This window comes from Penaeus monodon, unplaced genomic scaffold (genome assembly GCF_015228065.2).
Source record: "Penaeus monodon isolate SGIC_2016 unplaced genomic scaffold, NSTDA_Pmon_1 PmonScaffold_954, whole genome shotgun sequence".
Taxonomy (NCBI): domain Eukaryota; kingdom Metazoa; phylum Arthropoda; class Malacostraca; order Decapoda; family Penaeidae; genus Penaeus; species Penaeus monodon.
In genome coordinates, this window is record NW_023664925.1 from 8,250 (window position 1) to 35,706 (window position 27,457).

General features: G+C 38.7%; 1 long non-coding RNA gene across 1 annotated transcript; it reads right to left on the reverse strand.

The window, feature by feature from the left end:
• Positions 1-13,060: 13,060 nt before the first annotated feature.
• Positions 13,061-27,089, reverse strand: LOC119572077. The gene is made up of 3 exons (XR_005228682.1): positions 26,961-27,089; positions 20,445-20,563; positions 13,061-13,134 (listed from the first exon to the last, which is right to left on the reverse strand). It is a non-coding gene; the product is annotated as an uncharacterized LOC119572077 (long non-coding RNA).
• Positions 27,090-27,457: the final 368 nt, after the last annotated feature.

Below are 27,457 nucleotides of genomic sequence, written 5' to 3' on the forward strand. Positions count from 1 at the left end.
ACGAGCATATTCTAAATGGGGTCTGATCTGGGACTTGTATAGTGTAAGTATTCCCTGAGGAAGTAATAGGTGGGATATGCGTCGAAAAGCTGTCACCTCAAAGAGCTGTTTGCAGGATCTGCGAACGTGCCTGTAAACTTAGACCACTGTCTATGTCTACACCGAGACTGAGCTAAGTCTCGAGTGGAAGGCGATGTTATTCATGAAGATTTTGTCCTTCATGAAGTCTGATGCAGTTGGAGAGTGGGATATAACCCTTGCCTGGGTCTTGGTTGGGGCAAATCTTACTTGCCACTGCTATCCCCCATTCGTAGATTGCTTGCAGTTGAATTCATACTCGTTGCTACAGCGTCATGATCCTCACGATGGTATGATAAGAAAGGTACAGTCATCGGCAAAGTTTCATTTAATGGGATGTTCCTAAGCATATCATCAATATAAATATTCCATAGGGATTGGGCCCAGTACAGCATCCTTGGGTACCGATGCGTTTAAGAGTACTCCTGGGGTCTTGACTGGCCGTAGATGGACCACTTTCAGTGTTCTTTCCAGTGAGGTAATTATCAAATAGCCGCAAGAGGTACTGGTATGCCTTATTGTAGTTTAGCGAGGAGAACTCTGGCCACACTCTGTTCAAAGGCGCGCGCGATGTCGAGGGCGATCCACCAGAGTGTCTTGATTGGGTATCCAGAGCATCATGCCCAGTTTGTACTCAGCAGTAGAAGAAGGTCAGCAGCGGGATCTACAAGGATCTAAAGCCAACTGTCTGATGGAAATAAGATGTGGTTTTCCAGGTGTTCCATGAGCTGGTCTGCAATATTTAGCAACAATTACCTATGATACATGGCAAAGAAGAAGTATGGGTCGGTAGTTGTCAGGATTTGTTTTTGACTGTTTTTGTTATGAAGAGGGATCCTCTTGCTTCCTCCAAATGTGGGCCCGCAGCTTTTTCGATGCACGACTGGAAGATAGATGAGAAAGTGCTGGGATAACTTCAGCCGCACACTGCGAGAGTTTGTGGGCTGATTATCATCGAACCTGGTGTTTTTTTTGTGTTTAGATTCTGAAGGTCTCATTTGTTCTGACGCAAACAGATTTGAAAGACCAGGGAGTTGCTCAGGCATCAAGAGGGTATCTCGGAGGTGTCGTTTAGCATCTGGCACTGTCATTTTGCAACGAATAGCTTCCAGAAGGTTAGCTTTCCTGATTACTCGATGAGTTGATCCATCGGGCTGGGTTAATGGAGGTATTGTGGATTCCGGGTTTCCCCTGGTACTCCTTGGCGAGCAACACCACTTCTTGCATGCTGCTCCCAGAGTTGACAGTTTCCTCTTCGTGCTCCTTCTTGCCATCTGTTGCGGGCCCATTCTGCCGGTGGCTGTCATTCTTTGCAATCAATTTGTACCAAATTTTATTATGCCTTGTGGGATGGCTTTGTACATTTGCCACTAATCTGTGTATTCTTTTTGGAGGCTTGATAACATCTGTAAGCCAAACCAGGCTTGGTCCCCAGGTTTTGTGATGTATGTCAGCGAAGGGACATATTCTACCTGCATTCAGCGAGGAATTCTGGTGATGGAGATGCTTTCTCGTTTGCATTCCCCGCCAGGAGCAATCCCAGTTCTGTGACGAAGTTCTTCCTTCATACCTATCCAGTTTGCACGTTCCAAAAGCCATATTTTTCTCTGTCCTTTCGTCTGCTGCGGGGGCGAGGCAAAGATGTGACCTGACTGAAAGTGATCTGAAGTTCCTATTTTGCGAGCGATGAGCAGGAGATAAAGTCTTCAGTTCTATCCGTTATAACAGGTCGAGAGATTACCGAGGATATGTGTCGGGAAATTACGTAATCTGTCAGCCCGTGGGACTGAAGAAGGTCCTCATTGCTGGCTGAATGAGATTGTGATTAAGGCCCACTATAAGAGGTGATGACAGTGTGCGAGTCTGAAGGACATCTAAATTTTCGTAGAAGTCCATTGGTGTTCTGCCTTGCCACTGCGGCCTGTAGTGGGCGCAAAGTAGTAGGGACTCATTTGACTTAAGTATGACCTCAAGAGCCAGCTTCCATCCCAGTCTGGTAAGTCAACTGTTAACAGCTGTATTGACAGGTTTCTTTAGCACACAAGTACACCTCCGAAGTTCTTTCCTGTTCTGTCCATTCTTTGATTGTGAGTAGCTTCGTATCTTTCCAAAAGCAGGTTCTACCTCTGCATTAAGGAAAGTTTCAGTAGCCCACTATATGTCGGCCTGACGTGAGGCCATGTGAGTCAGCTCCCCAATATTGTCGGAGACCTCTGACATGGAAGACAGAACTGAGAGGTTGCATCTGGTTATTTTGAGGGGTAGGATCAGTGAAGCCATTTCAGTATACTGGCCCTCTGGTGGCTGTGAAGTTGGGATGTGACCAAGAAGGAACAGCGAGTTAATGAGCGGTCCAGTGTGGGGGTGAAAGAAGTAACTTGCTGAAGGGGCGGAGATGGAAGTAGAGGTTGAGGGTGACTATGTTTTCGTGTTGACAACTTCGAATCGACACGAAGTTTCTTAGCTTCTTCCCAGCATTTCGCCTGTTCTGCCGAAGCTTCCACCTGCAGTTGTTCAGGGTGTGACATCTTGCCTACAAAAGTCACAGGAAGGCTGATTACGGCAGTCCAGTTCGTTGTGTCCCCGCCGTCTGCCCCCCCCCCCCAGTGTGAGCACACGGGGGCTATGGTCTCTTCTTCTTTTTTTTTTGTTTTTTTTTTTTTTTTTTTCTGTTTTGCTTGCGCTCTCCTTCCTCATGAGGTCTGATGACGAGTCTTCGTACGTCTGATTGCTGGGAGGCGGAGGCAGCTGAGCTCTTGATAGGGATTCTTTTTACCGATAGGCGTATGATCCCAACCATCCTGAAGTGCTGGACTTGCTGTGTTTGTTTGGAAAACTCAGCGAGACTTCCTGTCAGGTTTGCAGTTACAGCTTCGATTTTACTGGAGAGAGCAGCAGCAATACCTCTTAGCGGACAGGAATGGTAGCAGGAAGAATCAGCCAGAGCAGGGGCTGCCGTCCTATGAATACCAGTGAGCTGATGGACATAACTTTGATATGGTAGCCTGTTGTTCCTGGCTTATCGTTATATGAATCTTGATATGGTAATTTGTTTTAAGAGACGAGCGAGGTTTGATCTGGTGAATGTCCCCTCATCGCTGACTTATCACACTCTGCGGTGGATCCCTTGCCGAAACCCTTAAATGCTGCGTCTTGCGAGCAGTGGAAAGGCTGCGAGGATCAACGCAATCGGGTGGCAGACGTTGGGCAGCGGAGAGCAGGAGACGATGCGCTTCTTTTGGTGGACTCCCAACACACGCAGCAGAAATTAGGCGGGTGTGCCTCCAATGCCCTCGATCCGCATAATTTTCTGGTGGGCGTTTGGTGGTGGAGGTCCCGGATGTCATCGTGATGTGGCGAGTTATTCCAGGGGCGTGGGCGGGCAGGGGTGTATGGCATGCTAAGGGGGGCCGGGCGTGTAGTTCACCCAGGTACTGTTCCTGCGGATTCCCCCCCATGAGAGCTGTATCACACACCAGGGATAGAGAGAGGGTGGGGGGAAAAGAATAAGTAAAAAAGACAAGGACAATTATGACACGAGTCATAAGAAAATGTTGAAGAGAAAAGGTGCAGCACGTAGGTGCGGGGTCCATTGTAAATGCGAGGGGGATAGAAGTCAGTCTCAACTGGCAGTTTGCTCGTCAAAAACTAGCGCTGGACAGGTAGTTTGCCAGGTCGTGGCCACGGTGGATGTAAGGCAACGGTCAGGTATGTCGAAATAAAGGTATCAACTGATGGAATATATATAAACTCTTATGCTTTCCTATGCGCGTTTTAAGTATGCAAGATACCTTTCCCTAGGTATTCATTCAAATGTATGTGCAGCAGCCCACTCAGACAAGCGGCTAGGAGGACACAAAATCGTATTTTGCAGGGCCCCGGCGCGTGTGTGCTCTCTCTCTCTCTTTCGCTCTCTCTCTCTCTCTTTCCCTCTCTCTCTCTCTCTTCTTCTCTCTCTCTCTCTTCTTCTCTCTCTCTCTCTATCTCTCTCTCACTACTCTCTCTCTCTCGCTCTCCCCGCTCTTTCTTCTCTCTCCTCTCGTCTCTCTCTCTCTTCTCTCTCTCTCTCTCTCTCTCTCTCTATCCTCTCTCTCTTCCTTTTTTTTATTATTATTTTTTTATTATTCATCTTTTTTTTTTTTTCTTTCAACAAGCCAACCTATTTTTTTCTAATCATTGTTAATGTTATTATTTTATTAGTGGATATTATGATAATGATTATTTGTTAGTTTTTTATCATAATATTGTATATTATCATATTATTTTTATTATTATTATATTAATTTTATATTAAAATACTAGAAGTTTTGTTATTATTGTTATTATTATTTTCATTAGTATTGTTATTATTATTGATATTTATTATATTATTATATTATTGATATTCTTCTTCTCATTATTAATATCATTTTATTTTTTTCATAATTATTTCATCTTTCTAATTCAAAATCTCTTGTGTTCAAAATCAAAAACTCCAATAGATTTAAGGTTAAAGCTCATTTTTTTTTTATTAGAAAACAAAAACGTCCCTGACTGTCACATTTCCCTTTACATCTAATTCACATCTGAATTTCAGATTTTTTTTCTCAATTCAAAATCTCAAAATGTATTCCTATCTGTCTTATTTCCTTTTTTTCTAAATTCAAAAATTCTAAATTCAACATTCTCTAAATGTAATTTTTTTTGTCTAAATTCTAAATCTTTCTAAATTCAGAATTCTGTTCAAATCAAAATCTTTCTAAATTAAAATCTATCTAAATTCAACATTTAAAATCCCAGATTCGTTCGAAATTCTAAAATCTCTCTAAATTTGAGTAATCTTTCAAAAATTCCAAAAACCGCTTAAATCCAAAATATTCTAAAATCAAAATCTTTCAAGCTTCAAAATCTTTCTAGATCCAAAATCTGTAAATTCGAGATCTTTCAAAATTCAAAAATCATTTTAAAATCAGGAATCTTTGAAAAAAAAAAAAAATTCAAATCTTTAAAAATTCAAAATATTATAAATCTTTTTTTTCTCAAAACAAATCTTTTGTATTTACAACAAATCTAATTCAAAAAATATGTACTTCAGAATCCTTCTAAATGAAAATCTATCTAATCCAAAACTGTTGATTTCAAAACATTTGTGAAAAACATAGTCTTTCTAAATCTAGTCAATATCCAATGTTCCATATCTAAAATTCTTCTCTTCAAAAAAAAAAAAAAAAAAACTATGCAAAAGTTTCACCGTATTACATATTGTTGCAGTTACTACTCTTTCTAAATCTGTTCAAAATCTCAATATTTCCCTATCTAAAATCCTTAAAAAAAAAATCTATATATTCTCAGCAAAAAAAAAATATATAATATCACGCATCCACAAAAAAATCTTCCCAAAAATTTGGAAAAAAAAATCTCTTGAAATTCCGCAGTAACATCCTCCCCCTCCCCGCAGAACGTAGCCTGGTCTTTAGGGGGACGAAGGACCTGTTGGCCGCTACCGGCTGCCGCTGCCTCGAGCACGCAGGAACATCCAGGAGGGAAATCACGCTCGTCAAGGCCAATAAAGAGGTATGGGGTCGGTCTTTTTTTCGTTGCTTTTTTATTTAATTTTTTTTAATTTATTTTGATTTATTTATATTTTTTGATTTTTATTTATATATTTTTTTTATTTATTTCTTTATTTTTTTAGTTTTGTAGTTTTAAATCTCGTCAAGACCAAAAAGGAGGTATGGGCTTTGTGTCTCATGCTGACAAAAGATATATATTATGTATATATATATATGACATATGATAATATATTATGATATATATATATATATTTCTAATAGATATATTATTATATAATATATATAATTGGTTAAGGTTTCCACATGGCATTGAACAGTCAAAACGAAGAGGTAGCACTAAATGGCCGTGACTAATTTCATGTTTATTAGCCAAAGTTTCAGAGATCATTCCAATCTCTATCATCAGTGCTGGTAAATAATGAAACCAAAAAATAGCGGCATTAGACAAAGGAGATATTGATTAAAGAGGTTCTCTAAATCCAAACAAACAATATCAAAATACAAAAAAGTGAAGCAAAATATATAGGTATATTAGACAAAAGAGTATTATTACAGTGAAGAAAAACAAACATAAACGAAAAACACTGGAGAAAAAGATATAAAAAAACAAACACTATGGTTGATAGTCAGGGAATGGGACAACGCTAATAGGAACAGGTGTTGCGGTAGTGTTGTTGTTGAGCTCTGGTTTCATCTTCGGATCAACAAAGATCCGAGATTCATTGAGGTCTAGGCGGGAGGAATGAGAGGATAGAATCTTAAAGTCTGTTGGAGAAAGTAGTGAGTCGTTGGTGGGAGTGCTCTCCTATGGCGAGAAAAGATGGTCTGCTCAGCGGAAGTCCCGTACGAAATATATATATATATATATATATAATATAATATATATATATTATATATATATATATATATATATATATATGTATATATATATGTATGTGGATATTCTATATTTTTTGCCTTTTATTTTTTGGGGGAGAGGGAGGACGAGGATAAGGAGGAGGAGGTTAGAGAGACAGATAAAGAATAGAGATAAAGATATTAGATAGAGATAGTAGAGATAGGATGGAGAGTAGATAGAGAGAAGATCGAGGATAGAGATAGGACCAGAGATAGATAGAGATAGGACGTTTATCAATGAAATTAATGCCAAAAGCTCCTCCTTTCCTTCCACTGAGTCTCTCACCCTCCCAAGAGCTTCGTGGCGAGTCGTTCCGTCACTCTGGCCCTCGGTCGGAATTCTCATGGCAACAAATTCCCGTCACCTGCCCTAGGACAGATTTCTAAGGATGTGATGGTCAAGTCGTCCGGATGTGGGGTTAATCCTCCTTTAATCTCCCAGTGATCAAGATATATGCTCTTCTTCCTCTTTTTGATTGTCCACTCATTTATTCCACATTCTCTGAGCTTTTCATAGCTCAAGTCTCCTCCTCTTTCCTCCTCTGCCCTCCTCTTCTTTCTCTTTCTCTTACTTTCTCTTTCTCTCTTTTCTTCTTTCTCCTTCCTCTTTCTCTTTCATTTCTCTTCTCTCCTCTTCCTCTTCCTTTTCTCTTTCTTTCCTTTCTTTCCTTTTGTTATCCCTTCCTCATCCTCTATCTTCCTCTTCCTCCTCCTCATCCCTCCTACTCCTCCTCCTCTCCTCCTCCTACTCCTCTCCTCCTCCCCTACTCTTCCCCTACTCCTCATCCCTCCTCCTCCTCCTCCTATCTCTCCTTCTCCTCCTCTCCTCACCTTCCCTCTTCTCCTCCTCCTCCTCACCTCCTCCTCCTCTCGTCTTCTTCTCCTCCTCCTCCTCTCCTCATCCTCTCATCTTTATCCGCCTCCCCCTCCCTCTAAATATCCCCTCTTCATTATCCCATTCGCTCTACAACCTTGCGCTCAAGGACAACAGCGCCGTTCACAGATAATTCCTCGATACTGAATTGTTGCAACGTTGTCTGGCGGAGTTCTTGCAACAGTTGCGTTGCGACGAGGCCTCGACCTTGCAATCTACGACACCGGTCGCCTGTTGTTGCAGACGCATTTGCGATTGGACCTCGTGACCTCCCTTTACGTACTTTCCGACTGACCTTTGACCTGGCCTGGCCTACTGGGGTCAGGATTTGGACGTGTGTTGGCCGGCGTACGCGAGGTGAGGTTTTTCACAAATTACATTGGTTGGCTGATCAGTATTTTTATTTATTATGAAGTTTATTGTTCTTCTTCTTCTATTTTCTTATTTTTCTTTCATCTCATCTCTCTCTTCTCTCTCTCTATCTCTCCTCTCTCTCTCTCTCTCTCTCTCTCTCCTCTCTCTCTTTGTCTCGTTATTATCTCTATGTGCTCCTCTCCCTTTCCTGTTTATTTTCTTCTGTTAACAGTGAAAATAAAGACAAACAAGATGGTATGTCAATGACAGTGACAGTATCATGAAGATACATTTATATTATTTGTCCATTAAGACGCATAGTATTATTAGTTAAAATACATATAAGATACATAATAATTCATTAAGATACATTCTTCATGATTCTCAAGATACATGTAATATTTTCAATGATAAAAATTAGCAATTATAGGATTTATATTAATACTATTAATCAATACTATATTTTTTTTTTTTTTTTTTATGCTGATGGTTCTCTTGGTTCTCCCCTTTTTCTTTCCCTTCTGCTGATTGGTTCTCACTTTTTTATTCTTGCGGATGCTTCTCCCCTTTTCTTTCCTTCTGCTGATGGTTCTTAGGTCCACCTTTTCTTTATTCTTGCTGATTGCTTCTCCCCTTTTCTTTCCTTCTGCTATGGTTCTCTGGTTCTCCCTTTTCTTCCTTCTTGGCTGATTGGTTCTCTTGCCTTCTACACTTTTTCTTTCCTTCTTGCTGATTGGGTCTCTTGGTTCTACACTTTTTCTTCTCTTGCTGATTGGTTCTCTTGCTTCTCCACTTTTTCTTTCCTTCTTGCTGATGGTGCTCTTGCTTCTCCACTTTTCTTTCCTTCTGCTGATTGGTTTTCCTTGCTTCTACACTTTCTTTCCTTCTTGCTGATTGGTTCTCCACTTTTTCTTTCCTTCTTGCTGATTGGTTCTCTTGGTTCTCCACTTTTTCTTTCCTTCTTGCTGATTGGTTCTCTTGGTTCTCCCCTTTTTCTTTCCTTCTTTGCTGATTGGTTCTCTTGGTTCTCCCCTTTTTTTTTCTTCCTTCTGCCCCCTAGTCCTGATTGGTCTCTTGCTTCTCCACTTTTTTTCCTTCTTGCTGATTGGTTCTCTTGGTTCTCCCCTTTTTCTTTCCTCTTACTGATTGGTTCTCCCTTAATCATTTACCATTATGTATATATCTATATATATTATATATATTATAAATCTATATATATATATATATATATATATACATAATATATATATACAACCTATACATAAATATATATAAATAAATATGGTGTGTGTCTACATATATATAATTATATATATATATATAATATTATATATAATATATATCTATATATATATATATATATAATATATATAGGGCCATTGGTGGCGACGTGGTTAGAGCATCGACTTAAGACTGGCACAACGGATCTGAGTTCGAGGTTCGAGTCAACGGCAGCAAGGAACGGATAAAATAGAGGAGAAATGTTCCCTCCACCGCCCATACTCCTAACCCACCAATACCCCCCCCCCCCCCCCCCCTAGAATCATTGTGCTTTTTTCTTTTCTTTTTCTTTTTTTTTCTTTTTTTTTCAACAGTAGGTTCATGTTTGAGCCGCCGTGGTCACAGCATGATACTTAATTGTAGTTTTCATGATGTGATGCTCTTGGAGTGAGTACGTGGTGGATCCCAGTTCCTTTTACGGAGAGTGGCGGTATACCTTTTAGGTAATCATTTCTCTATTTTATCGGGTTCCTTGCTGGCCGGTGACCGAACCGCTAACTCCAGATTGCCGGTTGTGCCCAGTCTTAAGGTACGATGCTCTAACACTCGGCCACCATGGCCCTATATATATATATATATATAAGTATATATATATACTATATATATAATATCCCCCAATAGATATATATATATATATATTATGTAGACACACACACATATTAATTTATATATATTAGTATATTGTGATATATATATATATGTATATACTAATATATATATATATATAGATATAATTCTATATTATATATATATATATATATATATACATAATGGTAATAGATTAGGGGAGAACCAATCAGCAAGAAGGAAAGAAAAAGTGGAGAACCAAGAGAACCAATCAGCAAGAAGGAAAGAAAAAGGGGAGAACCAAGAGAACCAATCAGCAAGAAGGAAAGAAAAAGTGGAGAACCAAGAGAACCAATCAGCAAGAAGGAAAGAAAAAGGGGAGAACCAAGAGAACCAATCAGCAAGAAGGAAAGAAAACAGGGAGAGAACCAAAGACACCATCAGCAAGAAGGAAAGAAAAAAGTGGGAGAACCAATCAGCAAGAAGGAAAGAAAAAGGGGAGAACCAAGAGAACCAATCAGCAAGAAGGAAAGAAAAAAGGGGAGAACCAAGAGAACCAATCAGCAAGAAGGAAAGAAAAAGTGGAGAACAAGAGAACCAATCAGCAAGAAGGAAAGAAAAAGTGGGAGAACCAAGAGAACCAATCAGCAAGAAGGAAAGAAAAAGGGGAGAACAAATCAGCAAGAAGTAAAGAAAAAGGGGAGAACCAAGAGAACCAATCAGCACAAATAATAGTATTATTAATAGTATTAAAAGAAAATCCTATAATTGCTTAATTTTATTCATTGAACAATATTACATGTATCTTGAAGAATCATGAAGAATGTATCTTAATGAATTATATGTATCTTATATGTATTGTAACTTAATATACTATGCGTCTTTAAGGACAAAAATAATCAAATGTTCTTCATGTATTTACTGTCACTGTCATTAACATCTCTTGTTATTGTCTTTATTTTCCACTGTTAAACAGAAGAAAAAAAAGGAACGGGAGAGGAGGACATAGAGTAATTACGGAGGACAAAGAGAGAGAGAAGAGAGACAGATGAGAGAGGAGAGAGGGAGGAGTGAGAGAGAGAGATGAGCGAGGAGAGAGATGAAGAGAAAGAAGAAAAAATAAGAAAAATTAGAAGAGAAAGAAACAATAAACTTTCAATAATAATAAAAAATACTGATCAACCAACCAATTGTATTTGTGTAAAAAACCTCACATCGCGTTACGCCGACGCCAACACACGTCCAAATCATGGGAACCCCAGGAGGCCAGGGCCAGGTCAAAGGCAGGTCGGAAAGTACGTTAAAGGGAGGTACGAGGGTCACTCGCAAAATGCAGGTCTGCAAACAGCGACCCGGTGCGTAAATTGCAAGGTCGAGGCCTCGTCCGCAACGCACTGTTGCAAGACGTCCGCCAGACAACGTTGCAACAAGCAGTATCGAAGGAAGTATCTGTGACGGCCGCTGTTGGTCTTGAGCTGCGAAGGTTTTAGAGCGAATGGGGATAAATGAGAGAGGAGGGATAATTTAGAGGAGGGGGAGGAGGATAAAGAGGAGGAGGAGGAGGATGTGGGGAGGAGAAGAAGACTCGGAGGAGGGGGGAGGAGGAGGAGGAGGAGGAGGAGAAGGAGTAGGAGGAGGATGTAGGAGAAGGAGAGATGAGGAGGAGGAGGAGGGAGGGATGATGAGGAGGACAGGGGGGGGGAGGGGGGGAAAGGGGGGGGAAAGGCAGGAGAGGAGGAGGATGAGGAGGAGGAGGAGGAGGAGGAGAGGAGAGAGGAGGAGGTGGAGATGGACGATAGAGGATGAGGAAGAGGAGGAGCAAAAGGAAGAGAAAAAGGATAGAGAAAGAGAAAGAAGGAAGAGGAAGAGGAGGAGAAAGAGAAAGGGAAAGAGAAAGAGGGAAAGAAAGAGAAAGGAAGAGAAGAGAAAGTAAGGAAAGAGAAAGAAGGGAAGAGGCAGAGGAGGACGAGGAGAGAGGCTTGAGCATGAGGAAACGCTCAGAGGAATGTGAATAAAATGAGTGACATCAAACAAGAGGAAGAAGAAGAGCATGAGATCTTGAGCACTGGAGGATTAAAGAAGGATTAAACCCCCTACAATCCGGACGCCGGACCATCACATCCTGAGAAAATCTGGATGGAGGGGCCAGGTGACGGAATTTTGCCATCGCGAATTCACGACGAGCTCAGGGCCAGAGTGACGGGGAACGACTCGCCACGAAGCTCTTGGAGGGTGATTAGGACTCAGGGGAAGGGAAGGAAGGAGCTTTGGCCTTAATTTCATTGATAAACGCTATCTCTATCTATCTCTTCTATATCTATCTCTCTAGTCTATCTCTCTATCTATCTATTACATCTAATCTCTATCTATCTCTAACTATCTCTTTTATCGCTATTTCTTATCTGTCTCTCTTTAACCTCCTCCTCTTCTCCTCGTCTCCCTTCCCAAAAAATAAGCAAAAAATATAGAATATACACCTACATATAGAATACATATATATATATATATATATATATATATATATATATATATATATATATAGATATTAATAATAATTGCGTACGGGACTTCCGCTGAGCAGACATACTTTCTAGGCCATAGGAGAGCACTCCCACCAACACCACCATTACTTTCTCCAAAAGACTTTAATATTCCTATCCTTCATTTCTCCGCCTAGACCTCATGATCTCGGAATCTTTGTTGATCCGAAGGATGAAACCATAGCTCAACAACAACACTACCGCAACCACCTGTTCACTATTTAGCGGTGTCCATTCCCCTGACTATCAACCAATTGGTTTTTTTTATAGCTTTGCTCCAGTGTTTTTCGTTTTTTTTTTGTTTTTTCTCACTGTATATACTCGTTTGTCTAATATACCTATATATTTGTCACTTTTTGTTGTATTTTGATATTGTTTTTTGGGATTTAGAGAACCTCTTTTAATCAATATATTCCTGGTGTCTAATGCACGCTATTTTGGTTCATATACAGCACTGATGATAGAGATTGGATTGATCTCTGAAAGTTCTGCGAATAAACATGAAGAAAATATCACGTCATATTAGTCTACCTCTTCGTTTTGACTGTTCATCAATGCCAATGTGGAAACCGTAACCAATTTATATATATATATATATATAATATATATATATATAATATATAGATAGAATATATATATATGTTACATAGAGTATAATACATATTATATATATTTTGATAAAGCAATGAGGACACAAAAGCCATACATCCTTTTTGGTCTTGACGAGATTTTCAAACTAACAAAACTAAAAAACAAATAAAATAAATAAAAATAAATAGATAAATAAAAATAAAAATAAAAATAAATAAATAAAAATAAAATTTAAAAAAAATTAAAATAAAAAAGCAACGAAAAAAAAGACCGACCCATACCTCTTTATTGGCCTTGACGACGCGTGATTCCATCCCCTTTGGGGAGTTCCTGCGTTCCTCGAGGCAGCGGCAGCGGTACGGCCAAAGGTCCTTCCGTCCCCCTAAGACCAGGCTACGTTCTGCGGGGGTAGGGGGGGAGGAGTACTGCGGAATTTCAAGAGATTTTTTTTCCAATTTTGGGAGAGTTTTTGTGGATGCGTTGATTATATATATTTTTTTTTTTGGCATGAGATATATAGATTTTTTTTTTTAAGGATTTAGATAGGAAATATATGAGATTTTGAACTAGATTCGAAAGAGTATAAACTGCAAAAAAAATATGTAAATACGGTGAAACTTTTGCATGTTTTTTTTTTTTTTTGAAGAGAAGAATTTTAGATATGGAAACATGAGATATTGGAACTAGATTTAGGAACAGGACTAGTTTTCAAATGTTTTGAAAATACAACAGTTTTGGATAGAGAGATTTTTTCATTAGAAGGATTCTGAAGGTACATATTTTGAATTAGATTTGTTTTTAAAATACCAAAGATTTTGGTTTTAGAAAAAAAAAGATTTAGAAAATATTTGAATTTTAAAGATTTTGAATTTTCAAAGATTCTGATTTTAAAATGATTTTGAATTTGAAAGATCTCGGAATTTCAGATTTTGGATCTGAAAGATTTGAAGCTTGAAAGATTTTGATTTTAGAAATATTTTGGATTTCAGAGCGGTTTGAATTTGAAAGATACAAATTTAGAGAGATTTTAGACTTTAGAACGAATCTGGATTTTAAAGTTGAATTTAGATAGATTTTAAATTTAGAAGATTTTGATTGAAAAAGAATCTGGAATTTAGAAAGATTTGAATTTAGAAAAAAAAAAATTTAATTTAGAGAATGTTGAATTAGATTTTTGAATTTAGAAAAAACTGGAAAATAAGACAGATATGGAATACATTTTGAGATTTTGAATTAGAAAAAAAAATCTGAATTCAGATTTTGAATTAGATGTAAAGGGGAAATGTGACAGTCAGGGACGTTTTGTTTCTAAATTAAAAAAAAAAATGACTTTCACTTAAATCTATTTAGAGTTTTGATTTTGAACACAAGAGATTTTGAATTAGAAAGATGTAATAATTATGATGAAAATAAAAATGATATTAATAATGAGAAGAACAATATCAATAATATAATAATATAATAAATATCAATAATAATAACAATATAATGGAAAATAATAATAACAATAATAACAAAACTTAGTAGTATTTAATAATAAAAATTAATATAATAATAATAAAAAAAATAATAATGATAATTATAATATTAATGATAAAAAAATAACAAAATAATCATTATAATAATAATCATAATAATAAAAATAATAACAATTAACAATGATTAGAAAAAAATAAGTTGCTGATTGAAAAAAAAAAAAAAGATGAATAATAAAAAAAATAATAAATAAAAAAAAGAGAAGAGAGAGAGAGAGAGAGAGAGAGAGAGAGAGAGAGAGAGAGAGAGAGAGAGAGTGAGAGAGAGAGAGAGATGAGAGAGATCGAGAGAGAGAGAGAGAGAGAGAGAGAGATGAGAGAGAGAGAGAGAGGAGAAAGCAGAAAGAGAGAGCGAGAGAGAGAGAGAGAGATGATGAGGAGAGAGAGACGAGAGAGGAGAGAGGAAGAGGAGAGAAGAGAGATGAAGAGACTGAGAGAGAGATAGGAGAATAATGAGAGATTGATGAGAGAGAGAGAGAGGAAGAAAAGAGAGGGACGAGAGAAGCACACACGGCGCCGGGGCTCCTGCGAAAATACGATTTTGTGATACCCTAGCCTTGTCTTAGTGTGCTGCTTCACATACTCGATGAATACTATGGAAGTATCTTGCATACTTAAAACGCGCAATAGGAAAGACATAAAGAGGATTTATATAATATTCCATCATGATAACCGTTATTTCGAAATCCCTGACAGTGATTACATCCAGCCGTGGCCACGACCTGGCAAACCTACCTGTCAAGCGCTAGTTTGACGAGCAAACTGCCAGTTGAAACTGACTTCTATCCCCCTGAATTACCAATGGGGACCCCGCACTACGTGCTGCACCTTTTCTCTTCACATTTATTATGACTGTGTCATAATGGTCCTTGTCTTTTTCTTATCTTTTCCCCACCTCTCTCTATCTGGTGTAGTGATACCAGCTCTCGGGAACCGCGGGGACAGTAACCGGGGTGAACTAACACGCCAGCCCCCTTAGCATGCCCCATACACCCCTGCCCCCCCACGCCCCCTAATAACTCCGCCCGATTCACGATGACATCCCGGACCTCCACCACCAACGCCACAAGAAAATTATGCGGATCGAGGGCATTGGAGGAACAAACGCGCCTACTCTTCTGCGTTGTGTGGGAAGTCCACCAAAAAGAGCGAAAATCGGTATCCTGCTCTCCCGACGTCCCAACGTGCGCCACCCGAGTTGGTGGATCCTCAGCCTTTCCACTGCTCGGCAGACGCAGCATTTAAGGGATCGGCAAGGGATCACGCAGAGTGTGATAGTCATCGATGATGTGAGGACATTCCACACAGATCAAACACTCTCTCTCTAGAAAAAAATTACCAAATCAAGAGGATATATAACGAAATACAGGAACAACAGGTACCATATCCAAGTTAGTCAAGGAGCTCCTTGATTCATGGACGGCCAGCCTCTTTGGCTGATCTTTCCTGCTTATCCACTCCTGTCTGCTAAGGACACCGAGCGTATTGCTGACTGCTTGCTCCAGTAAAATCGAAGCCTGTACTTGCAAACCTGACAGGCCTCCGCTGAGTTTCCAAAACAAACACAGCAAGATCAGCACTTCAGGATTGGAGGGATCATACGGCCTATCGGTCAAAAGAATCCCGATCAAAGGAGCTCAGCTGCCACTCCGCCTCCCAGCAAATCAGAGCGGACGAGAGACTCGTCGCAGGACCTCAGGGAGGAAGGAGAGCGCAGCAGAAGAAGAGACCAGGAGCCCCCGTGTTGCTCACACTGCAGACGGCGGGGACCACAACGAACGGGACGCGTAATCAGGTCCTGTGCCTTTTGTAAGGCAAGAGGTCACACCCTGAACAACGAGGTGGAGGCCTTCGCAGACAAGGGGCCGGAACTGCGGGAAGAGAGCTAGAAACTTCAGTAGTGTCAGAATATCGAAGGTGTCAAAACACAGACAAACAGAGTTCACCCTAAACCTCTACTTCATTTCCGCCCCTTCAGCAACGTTTACTCTTTCCACCCCCACTGGGCCGCTCATCAACTCCGCTGTGCTTCTTGGTCACACCCCAACCTTCAACAGCACCAAGGCCAGTAACTAAATGGCTTCACTGATCCCTACCCCTCAAAAATAACCAGAGGCACCTTCTCATGTTCTGTAGCCAAATGTCAGAGGTTCAGGACCAATCATTGGTGAGCTGACTCCCCTGGCCCTCAACTGTCAGTGCCGACATACATAGTGGCTACTGAAAACTTTCTTAATTGCCAGAGGTTAGAACTGCTTGAAAGGATACGAGGCTACTCACAATGACAAAGAAGGGGATAGAACAGGAAAGACTTCGGAGGTGTAGCTGTGTGAATATAAAGGAAAACCATGCAAATACAGCTGTTAAAACAGTTGACTTACCAGGACTGGATGGAAGCGCTCTTAGGTCATACTTTAAGCAAATGCGTCCTACTATCTTTGCGCCCACTACAGGCCGCAGTGCAGGCAGCACACCAATGGACTTTCTAACGGAAATTTAGATGTCCTTCAGGACTCGCAACAACTGTCAGCACTCTTAATCGTTGGGACCTTCATCACAATCTCATTCAGCCAGCATTTTGAGGACCTTCTTGCAGTTCACGGGCTGACAGATTACGTTTTAGATTTCCCGACAACAGATCCTAGGGTAGATCTCTCACCCTGTATAACGGATCTAATGAGACTTTATCTCCTGCTCATCGCTACGGCCAAAAATTAGGAACTTCAGACTCACTTGCAGTCATGTCACATCTTTGCCTCGTGACCCCCGCAGCAGACGAAGGAGACAAAGAAAAATATGGCTTTGGAAAACCGTGCAAACGGAAGGTATGAAAGGCAGACTTCAGTCACAGAAACGGGATGTTCTCCTGGCGGGAATGCAAACGAGAAAGCATCCTCCATCACCAGAAATCCTCGCTGAAATGCAGAGAAAATATTGTCCCTTCGCGGACTACATCACAAAACCTGGGGACCCAAGCCCTGGTTTTGGCTACAGATGTTATCAAAGCTCCAACAAGAAAATACAGATGTGGCAAAGGTACAAAGCCAATCCACCAAGGCATAATAAAAATTTGTACAAAATTGCTTGCAAAGAAATTGACAGCCACTGCAAATGGGCAGCAACAGATGGCAAGGAAGACCCGAAGATGAAAACTGTCAACTCTGGGAGCAGGCAGCAAGAAGTGCGTGGTTGCTCGCAAGGAGTACAAGGGGAAAACCGGGAATCCACAATACCTCCATTAACCCAGCACGAATAGGATCAACTGCACGAAGTAATCAGGAAAAAAGCTAACCTTCTGGGAAGTTATTCAGTTGCAAAAAACAGTGCCAGATGCTAACAGGACCCCTCCGGAGATTACCCTCATTATGCCAAGAGCAACTCCACGGTCTTCAAATCTGTTTGCGTCAGAAACAAAAGAGATCCTTCAGAATCTAAACACAAAAAAAACACAGGTTCAGATGATATCAGCCCACAAACTCTCCGCAGGGTGCGCTGAGTTATCCCAGCTGTTTCATCTATTCCAGTCGTGCATCGAAGAAGAAAGCTGCGGCCCACATTTGGAAGGAAGCAAGATGATCCCTTCTTCATAAAAAAACAGTCCCAAAAACAAATCCTGACAACTAACGACCATCTCTCTTTCTGCCATGTATCAGTAAGGTATTGAGAAAATAATGCAGACCAGCTCAGGAACACCGGAAAACCACATCTTATTTCCAACAGACAGTTTGGCTTTAGATCCTTTAGATCTGACGGTGACCTTCTCTACTGCTGAGTAAAAACTGGCAGTATGCCTCTGGATACCAATCAAGACACTCTGGTGATCGCCATCCGACATCGCCGGCGCCTTTGACAGAGTGTGGCACAGAGGGCTCCTCGCTAAACTACAAGCAAGAGGGCATAACCAGTAACCTCTTGCGGTCTATGTTTGATAATTACCTCACTGGCGAACACTTAAAAGTGGTTCATCGGAGGCCAGTCACCCAGGAGTACCCGGTACGCACGGTACCACAAGGATCTGTATGGGCCCAACCTATGGGAATATTTATATTGATGATATGCTCTAGGGAACATCCTGAAATGAAAGCTTATGCCGATGGACTGCTACCCTTTCTGTATCATACCAGCGTGAGGATCATGACGCTGTAGCAAAAGGTATGCATCAAAGCTGCAAGCAACTACGAATTGGGGATCGCAGTGGCAAGTAAGATTTGCCCCCAACCAAGACCAAGGCAATGTTATATCCCGCTCTACAACTGCACTCAGAACGCATGAAGCGACAAAATTTATGAATAACAGCGCCCCTTCCACCGAGGACTTTATCTCAGTCCTCGAGTGTAGACATAGACCGTAGGTCTAAGATTTAACAGGCAGTCAGCAGGATCTGCAAAACAGTTCTGAAGGTGACAGCCTTTCGACGCAAATCCCACCTATAATTCCTCCAGGAATACTTAAAACATACTAGTCCCAGATCAGAACCCCATTTAGGAATATGCCCGTTGGATGGTCGTCTACTGCGCACCCACCAGCCTCAACAGGATGGACAAATAGGAAAAACGGGCTCTCGGGGCTTATCCAGGAAAGCCAATCTTGCCACCTCGACGCGCTGGAACATCGTCGCGGAGTCGGGCTCAACGGTGCTCCACAAGGCTCAGGTTGCAGCAGTGCCTCATGTAGCCAGGCTCCGTCTCCCACCCCACGGCCGAGAGAGAAGAGAAGTACGTAGGAAACGGTTACAGTCTATCGGCTTCATGGTGGAAGTTCCGAGGCGCGGTCTAGCAGCATCAGCGGCACCTTCTCTGCCAGAACAGCACTTCTGTGGAATGCATTCACACCATATCGATGTCGCAAAATGACCACGCAACAAGTGAAGACAGCTGGCACAACGATGGCGGTCGAGCAAACCATCACCTCTAACTTGTATATAAAACCTATTATGGGTTTATCCCACTTTTCGTAAACCTGTAGTTAGCTTAATAAAATCAACTGTAAATTTTTATAGTGAAAATGGTTGGGCTTCAAATAAGTTCCTGAGATAAGTAACTTTTTAACCGCACAAAAGAAACCTAAAGTTTTTACAAATTAAAACTGGTTTCAACCTATTGTAAATTATCTGTATGGATGACTATAAAATAAAGATTGTTTAAAAAAACAAAAAAAAAAAAGAGAGAGAGATGAGATGAGAGAGAAGAGAGAGAGAGGAAGAGGAGAATGGAGAGAGGAGAGAGAGAGAGAAGAGAGAGAGAGAGAGAGAGGAAGAGAGAGAGAGAGCGAGAGAGAGAGAGGAGAGAGAAGCAGAAAAGAGAGAGAGAGTGAGAGTGGAGAGAGGAGGGAGAGGGAGAGGAGGAGAGAGGGAGAGAGAAGGGGGTGTGGTTGAGTGGTGAGAGCGTTGAGAGGGAAGAGAGAGTAGAGAGAGAGAGAGGAGAGATAGACGAGAAGAGAGAGGAGAGAGAGAGATGAGAGGGAGAGGGAGAGGGAGAAGAGAGAGAGAGAGGAGAGAGGAAGAGAGGCGAGGAGAGAAGCGGAGTGAGAGAGAGAGAGAGAAGTCGAGGAGAGAGAGTAGAGGAGCGGAGGAGAGAGAGAGGAGTGGGAGGAGAGAGAAAGGAAGAAAAGGGAGAGAGAGAGAGAGAGAGCAAGAGAGAAAGAAAAACATACAGACATGACAGACAAAAAATTGTAAATGATAAATTAAAAGGTGGGAATAATATAATCTTTAGTTTCTGTCTCTTCCTCTTTCCTTCTCTCCCTATTTTCCCCTTTGTCTTTGTCTTTCTCTTTCCCTCTTTTCCTCTTTCTCTCTCCCTTTCTCCCTCTCTTATTCTTTCTCTTTCTCTCTCTTCCTCTTCCTCTTTCTCCTTCGCTTTTCTTCCCCCCTTCTCTGTCCTCCTCATCCTCTCTCTCTCTTCCTTCTTTCTCTTCTTTCTTCTTTTTCTACTTCCCCCTTTCCTTCCCTCTTTTCCTCTCTGTCTCCCTCCTTCCTTCTCTTCCTCCCTCTTTCCCTCTCTCCATCTCTCTCTCCTTCCATATCTCCCTTTCTGCATCTCTCTCTCTGTCCTTCCCTCTCTCCCTCTCTCTCCCTCCCTCCTTCACATCCCTCCCTCCCTCTCTCCCTCCCTCCCTCCCTCCCTCTTCTCCTCCCTCCCTCCCTCTCTCCCTCCCTTCCTCTCTCCTTCCTTACCTTTGAGCCCAAACTTGAGCAGAAACTCCAGCCTCTCGCAGAACCTTCGTAACTTTTCACTGTCGTCATTAATGGGCAGGTTCATCTCTTCGTAATCCTCGACCATGCCTGTATGTCATCTATGGGGGTATTCGTTGATTAGTGATATTACAATAATAATAATAATAATAATAATAATAATAATAATATAAAACTTAAATAATAAAATAATAAATCAAATTATAATATAACAAAAATATAATATTAGTAATAATATAAATTAATAATAACATAATATAATATCAGAATAATAATAAAATTCAGACTATAGCACAAAACTCGAGGGAAATTGCTCTAGAAAAAAAAAAGTTATAAATAACCCATTATAAATAAGATATAATAATAATCAAATATGTTATTATTATTAATTATTATTAAATAATTATTATTATTATTATATTATTATTATTAATTATTATTATATTAATTATTATTATTATCATTATTAATTATTATTATTACTATTATCATTATTATTATTATTATTATTATCATTATTATTATTATTATTATTATTATTTTTATTATTATTATTATTACTATTACTATTATTATTATTACTATTATTATTATTATTATTATTATTATTATTATTATTATTATTTTTTTATTATTATTATTATTATTATTATTATTATTATTATTATTATCAGATTCTTAAATATCATTCAAGAGTTTCAGGTCATGTTTCAATATTCTTTCTATTTACTATTATTAAATATTTAAATATTATTCAATAGTTTCAAAATATTCGAGAAATATTTAAATATTTTTTCTATTTATTATTTTTAAATGCTTAAATATTATTCAAGACATTTGAGATTTTCTTATTTTTTTATCAAATACTTAATTATTATCAGTTAGTATTAATTATTATCTGGAATAGCGATTAAAATCCTGCGAAATAGGAACCCGAGAAAAGGTATGAGGAAGTTAACTTAGTTTCCTGAATTATGAATTAATTAATTAAAGACAGGACTTAATTAACAAGCGACTTAATTAATTAATGATAGGACTGAATTAATTGATAAAAGGACTGAATTAACTGAATTAATTAAAGACAGGACTGAATTAATTAAAGACAGGACTGAATTAATTAAGAAAAGGACTGAATTAATTAACAATTAAGTTAATTAAAGACAGAACATAATTAATTAATAAAAGGACAGAATTAATTAAGAAAAGGCCTGAATTAATTAAAGACAGGAACAAGTTAATCAAAGACAGAACTGAATTAACCCTTTGCCAACGGGCATGGCATGTACGTACATGCCATGCCCACTGTGAGTTTACTTGTTTAATTGTTTTTACACATAGATAGCTACACTTGTACTAAGTCACCAATGAGCCAGTTACGAGTACTGCCTGCCTCGCCCGTTCATCCTTTTCGTTGATTTACGGAAATATTTTACGTTATCTTATTTTGCTGTTACTAATGTTTATAACATTATATTAATTCTAATGTTTACAATAAAAATAACAACATCGATATTCATAGCACTAGTAAACAATTTGTTTTTCCTGCCAATACAAGGAAAGGTGAAATCAGGTAAGGGCACAAGATCTACTAATTGACTCCTTTGTAGCTAAGCACTAGCAGAGCCATCTATGTGCAGAGACATTTCATAAAAATAAAAAAAATGAGCACAGCATTTTCCCCATTTTTTATTAATTTTCCCCGTCGGCATTGGGTTAATCAATAAAAGGACTGAATGAATTAATGACAGGACTGAATTAATTAAAGACAGAACTGAATTAATTAACAAAAGGACTGAAGTAATCAAAGATAGGACTGAGTTAATTAAAGACAGGACTGAATTAATTGATAAAATGACTGAATTAATTAAAGACAAGACTGAATGAATTCAAGAGTAAAGTCACTGATACGAGACCCTGAGTCACTGATATTAAAATTAAGAAACAGGGATTTTTTTTTTCCCTCTCTCTCTCTCTCTCTCTCTGTCTCTCTCTCCCTCTCCCTCTCCCCCCACCTCTCTCTCTCTGTGCTATTTACCTCAATCATTATGACTGAGGTTGCCGAAGTTGAGGAAAATCATTTGGCCAGAAAAGTCACTGAAAGTCATAGAGAGAAAGAGACAGATTTAAGAAGAAAAAAAAAAAGTAAATAAATTTACTTTTTTTTTTTTTTAACTTCTTTTTGTGTTACATCTCTCCCTCATGGAAACAAAAAGAAAAGGGATTGGAGTGATTGTGTGGGTGGGGTTTTTATGTACATGTATATAGTGTTTTACATAATAATTTTGTACATGTTATATGGGGTGTACATATATATATATAATATATAAAATATATATATATATATTATATATAAATATTAATATATTATTAAATTTTATATATTTAAAATAAAATAAATAAAATATTTAATATATATATACGGGAATTTTTAATCTAATTTTTATTATAATATATTTTATATATATATATATTATATATATTATATATATAAAATATATATTATATATATTACAATATTAAAAAAAAAAATATAATAATAAATGGGAGGAAAATTTTTTAAAATAAATGGGGGTTATGTTATATATTATATAAAATTATATATTTTATATATATATATATATAAAATATATATATATATATATAAGAAGATTATATAAAATGGGGATAGATAGATAAAAAGATGTTAAATATATTATAAATATATTTATATTATATTATATTTTTATATTAATAAATATATATATATTATATATAATATATATATTTTTATATTATAAAATATAAAATAAATATTTTTAAATATATATTTTATTAAAAATTTTTATAAAATTATATTTTATATATTATTTTATTTTAAAATTTTATATTATTATATTAATATATATATTAATATTATTTTTATTTTAAAATATATTATTGTTTTTTTTATATTTATATATATTTTAATATATTATTTTTTTGTTATGTGTGGGGTGTTTTGGGGTGTGTGTGTGTGTGTGTGTGTGTTTGTGTGTGCGGGGTGTGTGGGTGTGGTGTGGAAAAAAATTTATGTAAAATTATTATTTTGTTGTTGTGTGTGTGGGGTTTGTGAGTGTGTGGTGTGGGGGTTTTTTGTGTGTCCCCCTTTAAAATTTTATATAAAAAATTAAAAATTTTTTATTTTAAAAAAAATTTAATTTTTGTAAATATATATATTTCCATCATAAATCAAAGGGGCTAACGCCGAGGGGGGCCCCATGGCCCATCCCCCCCTTCGCTTCCAGCCACGAGGATCCCTCGAGGCGAGCTTCCAGGCAGGCACACGCCCATCTCAAATTCCCTCGCGACAGGTCTCGTCGGGCGGGCCCAAACCCATGATCTCCTGGGGACGCCCCACAGGTCCCCTTTCCACCCAAGGTTTTTTTCCCCCCCCCCCCCCCCCCGCGAGAGAAAACCCTGATGGGCAGGGTCGCCATGGGAGGCGAGCTAGGTGGCCAAAATAGCCTGAGTTGGCGTCCGGATTATGCAAGTAACGGGTTTCCCATGCCAGTCTCACGGTGAAACCCCGGCCGGGTTTGGGAAAACGTGGTCCTCAACTGTACCCCTTAAATCCGGCAAAGGGGACTTTTTTAAAAAAGGGCATCAAGGGAGTTTCCCCAAGGCACTGGATAGCACCGGGTTTTCCCCTTCCATAGAGTAAAACGGGAAAGTATCAATGCCTTGAAGCCCGCAGCTTGGCCTTCTGCATGGGTTTACCAACATCCCCAAAAACGTCTTGTTGTTCGAGTTCAGGGCTCCTGTTGCCAGCCCAATCCTTTCTACTGCTTCCTGGTCTGAAAACCCCCAAGATAGGGAAACTACGCTCCCAAGTATGAAAACTTTTTTTGTGACTTCATCCTCAGCCCGAAAAGCATGGATCAAACTAAAAGGGGTTCCCCCAACAGGCCCCCAAAGTCCGAATTTTTGGTTTTGGGGTCCGGAGACCTTTTGGGCCCTGGGGGCTTCGCCTCATTGCAAAAATGTATAAAGAGCCCCAAACAAGTGACTCCAAAGGACTCAGATAGGATGGCAAATGGGCCGGCAAAGTCCCCAAAGGGCCGAGACCCTTTTATTGCCTAGTTTTGCTCCGCACTGACTTTGGGTGTAGCTCTGCCCATTAACCAGTCCATACAAATGTTGAAAAAATGGGGTGCCCAAAGGGCACAGCCTTTCCTTTACCCCCGAATTAACAGGGAAAAAGTTCGACATACCCCATCACACTTTAACAGCACTTTTAAAAATACCAGTATAGAGGCTTGCTATTTAGGGCCCCCAATCTGTCTCGTAATTCCCCCGACCCCCAGGATCTCCCATTTGCGATTCCCCATGCAAAAGCCTTCTTGAGGTCGATGTAGGTTTTCAAGGGAACCCACAAAACCAAAAATCAAAGACGGGGGTTTCCCCAATTACTTAAGGGGCTAGTTTTAAAAAGGGCTATTGTGGAAATTTGGGGCCCGGAGTAAAACCCCGACTGCTCCCCGGGCCCCTGGTCCCCTTTAGTAGGGGGTTGCGGATCCCTTTCAGAGAAATGTGGGCGAGAACCTTGGCCCGGTAAAAGCGAGCAGTGGGAATGCCACGGTAGTTGCTGCAGTCCCCCCAAACCCCTTTCCCCTTCCCGAGAGGGATGACCAGGGGCCCCCAGCAGGTCAGGGGGAATGGGACCCAAATGCCAAAAGGCAGTCCCGGATGTTGAGGCCCCGGGGCCATAGGTTCACCCCCAGCCTTTTGCAGTTCAGCAGGGGTATAAAAATAGGGCCCGCAGCTTTCCCCCCTCTTTTAGCTTGGAAATCGCCAGCCCCAACCTCTGTTTTGGGTAGGAGGGGTTTCCCTTTCTGATGGGTGGGGGCCGGCACAGGCACTGCGACTCGCTTGCATCCAAGCTAACTGTTTTGGGGGGTCCACCTTTGGGACAAAATGTTCAAAATAAATCACCCAAATTCAACCGACCCCCCCATGATCTGGAAAGATCTGTCCATCCCTGATCAAACTGCCCGTCATCTGTGAAAGGGGGGCTTTGGGTTCAGTTTTTTTTTCAGGGTTGGTAAAGGGAGGGGAAGGTCATTTACCAAGAAATGGCCTTCGACCTCCTCACAAGATTCCCGACGGCTTTTTCCTTGTCCCCCTTTTCAGCATGTCCGAGCCCCAAAGCACCATGGAAAAAACGGAAGACTTTTATTTCCCCTTCAACCAGGGCCCCCGGGGACAAAACCCTTTAGTGGCCTCTAATGTCCTCCAGGGGGATGGTATTCCCCGCCTTTTCCTTGGGCCTAACCCCAAAGGAATCCTGAGCTTTCTTCAAATGTTTACGCGCTTGAAGACTCCCAAAGACAACTGGGGCCCCTCAGGGGTTTCTGGTTTCTGTGAATCGTTAGAAAACCGGGGTGGGAACCCCCCCGGGCACACCCCTCCTCCCCCTTTGTCTGTCCAAATGAAAAAAACCTTAGGGGTGGGCCCCTGGGGGGAAAGGGGGGGTTTTTGGGGGGGGGGGAAATGGACCCGCAGGGTACCACAAGCCCTATTTGGGCGGTGCCCCATAATTTTTATAATAATTTTAAAATATATTAAAATTATATATAAATATATTATATATATTATATAATATATAATTTTGTGTTTTTTATATATATATTATATTATATATTATAATATATATAAAATTTTATATTAAAAATACATTAAAATATATATTATATATTTTAATTAAAATATAAAATATATATATATATAAAATATATTATAAATTATATTATATTTTATATATTATAATTTTAAAAATTTGTATATGAATAAAGGTTAAAAAAATAAAAAAAAAAAAATTTAAAAATTAAAAATTGATATATATATTATATATATATATAATATATATATATATATATTATATTATATATATATATATGTAGTGTGTGTGTGTGTGGTTTTGTGTGTGTGTGTGGTGTGTGTGTGTGTGTGTTGTGTAATGTATGTGTTATTATATATATGTATGTGTAATATATATATATAATATATATTATATATATATTATATATATATATATATATATATAATATATAATATTATTATATTATATATATATATATATATTATATATATAAATCTAAATATATATATTTTATACATATCTATATAATATATTTATATAAAATATATATATAAACATATATATATATATTATATAATTAATATATATATATATATATATATATATATATATATACATATATATCTAAACATGTATCTACATCTCTCTCTCTCTCTCTCTCTCTCTCTCCTCTCTCTCCTCTCTCTCTCATCTATATATATAATATATATATATATATATATATAGTTATTTGTGTGTGTGTGTGTTTTGTGTGTGTGTGTGTGTGTGTTGTGTGTGTGTGTGTGAGTATGTGTGTGTGTGTGTGAAACATATATGGTATGTATGTATGTAGTATGTATATATTTTATGAACATCTATAAATGTATATACATATCCTTTACCTTTTAAGCTCAGTAGCATTTTGTCGAAATTTATTCCAACAGGTTTCCGTGTTGACGCCATCCTTCATGCCTGAAAATAATATTATTACCATTGTTATCTTTATTATTTTATCTATCTTTTTGTATTACCTTCATTACTGTTATTACTGTTATTATGATTTTATTTCCTATCATCATTATATTATTTTTATTTTTGCTATTGTTATTATATTACTATTTCTATTATTATTATTATTATTATTATTATTATTATTATTATCAATATCATTATCATTATACTACTAGTATTATCATCATCATTACTATGAATATTCCTATAATCATCAGCCATAATCATTATTGTTTTTCATAATCATAATTATCATCACAATTCTCTCTCTCTCTATTCCCTTCCCTTCTTTCTCTCTTTTTCCCTTTTCTCTCTCTCTCTTTTCTCTCTCTGCCTCTCTCTTTCATCCCCCTTTCCATTTCCTCTTTCTCTTTCTCCTCTCTAAAGT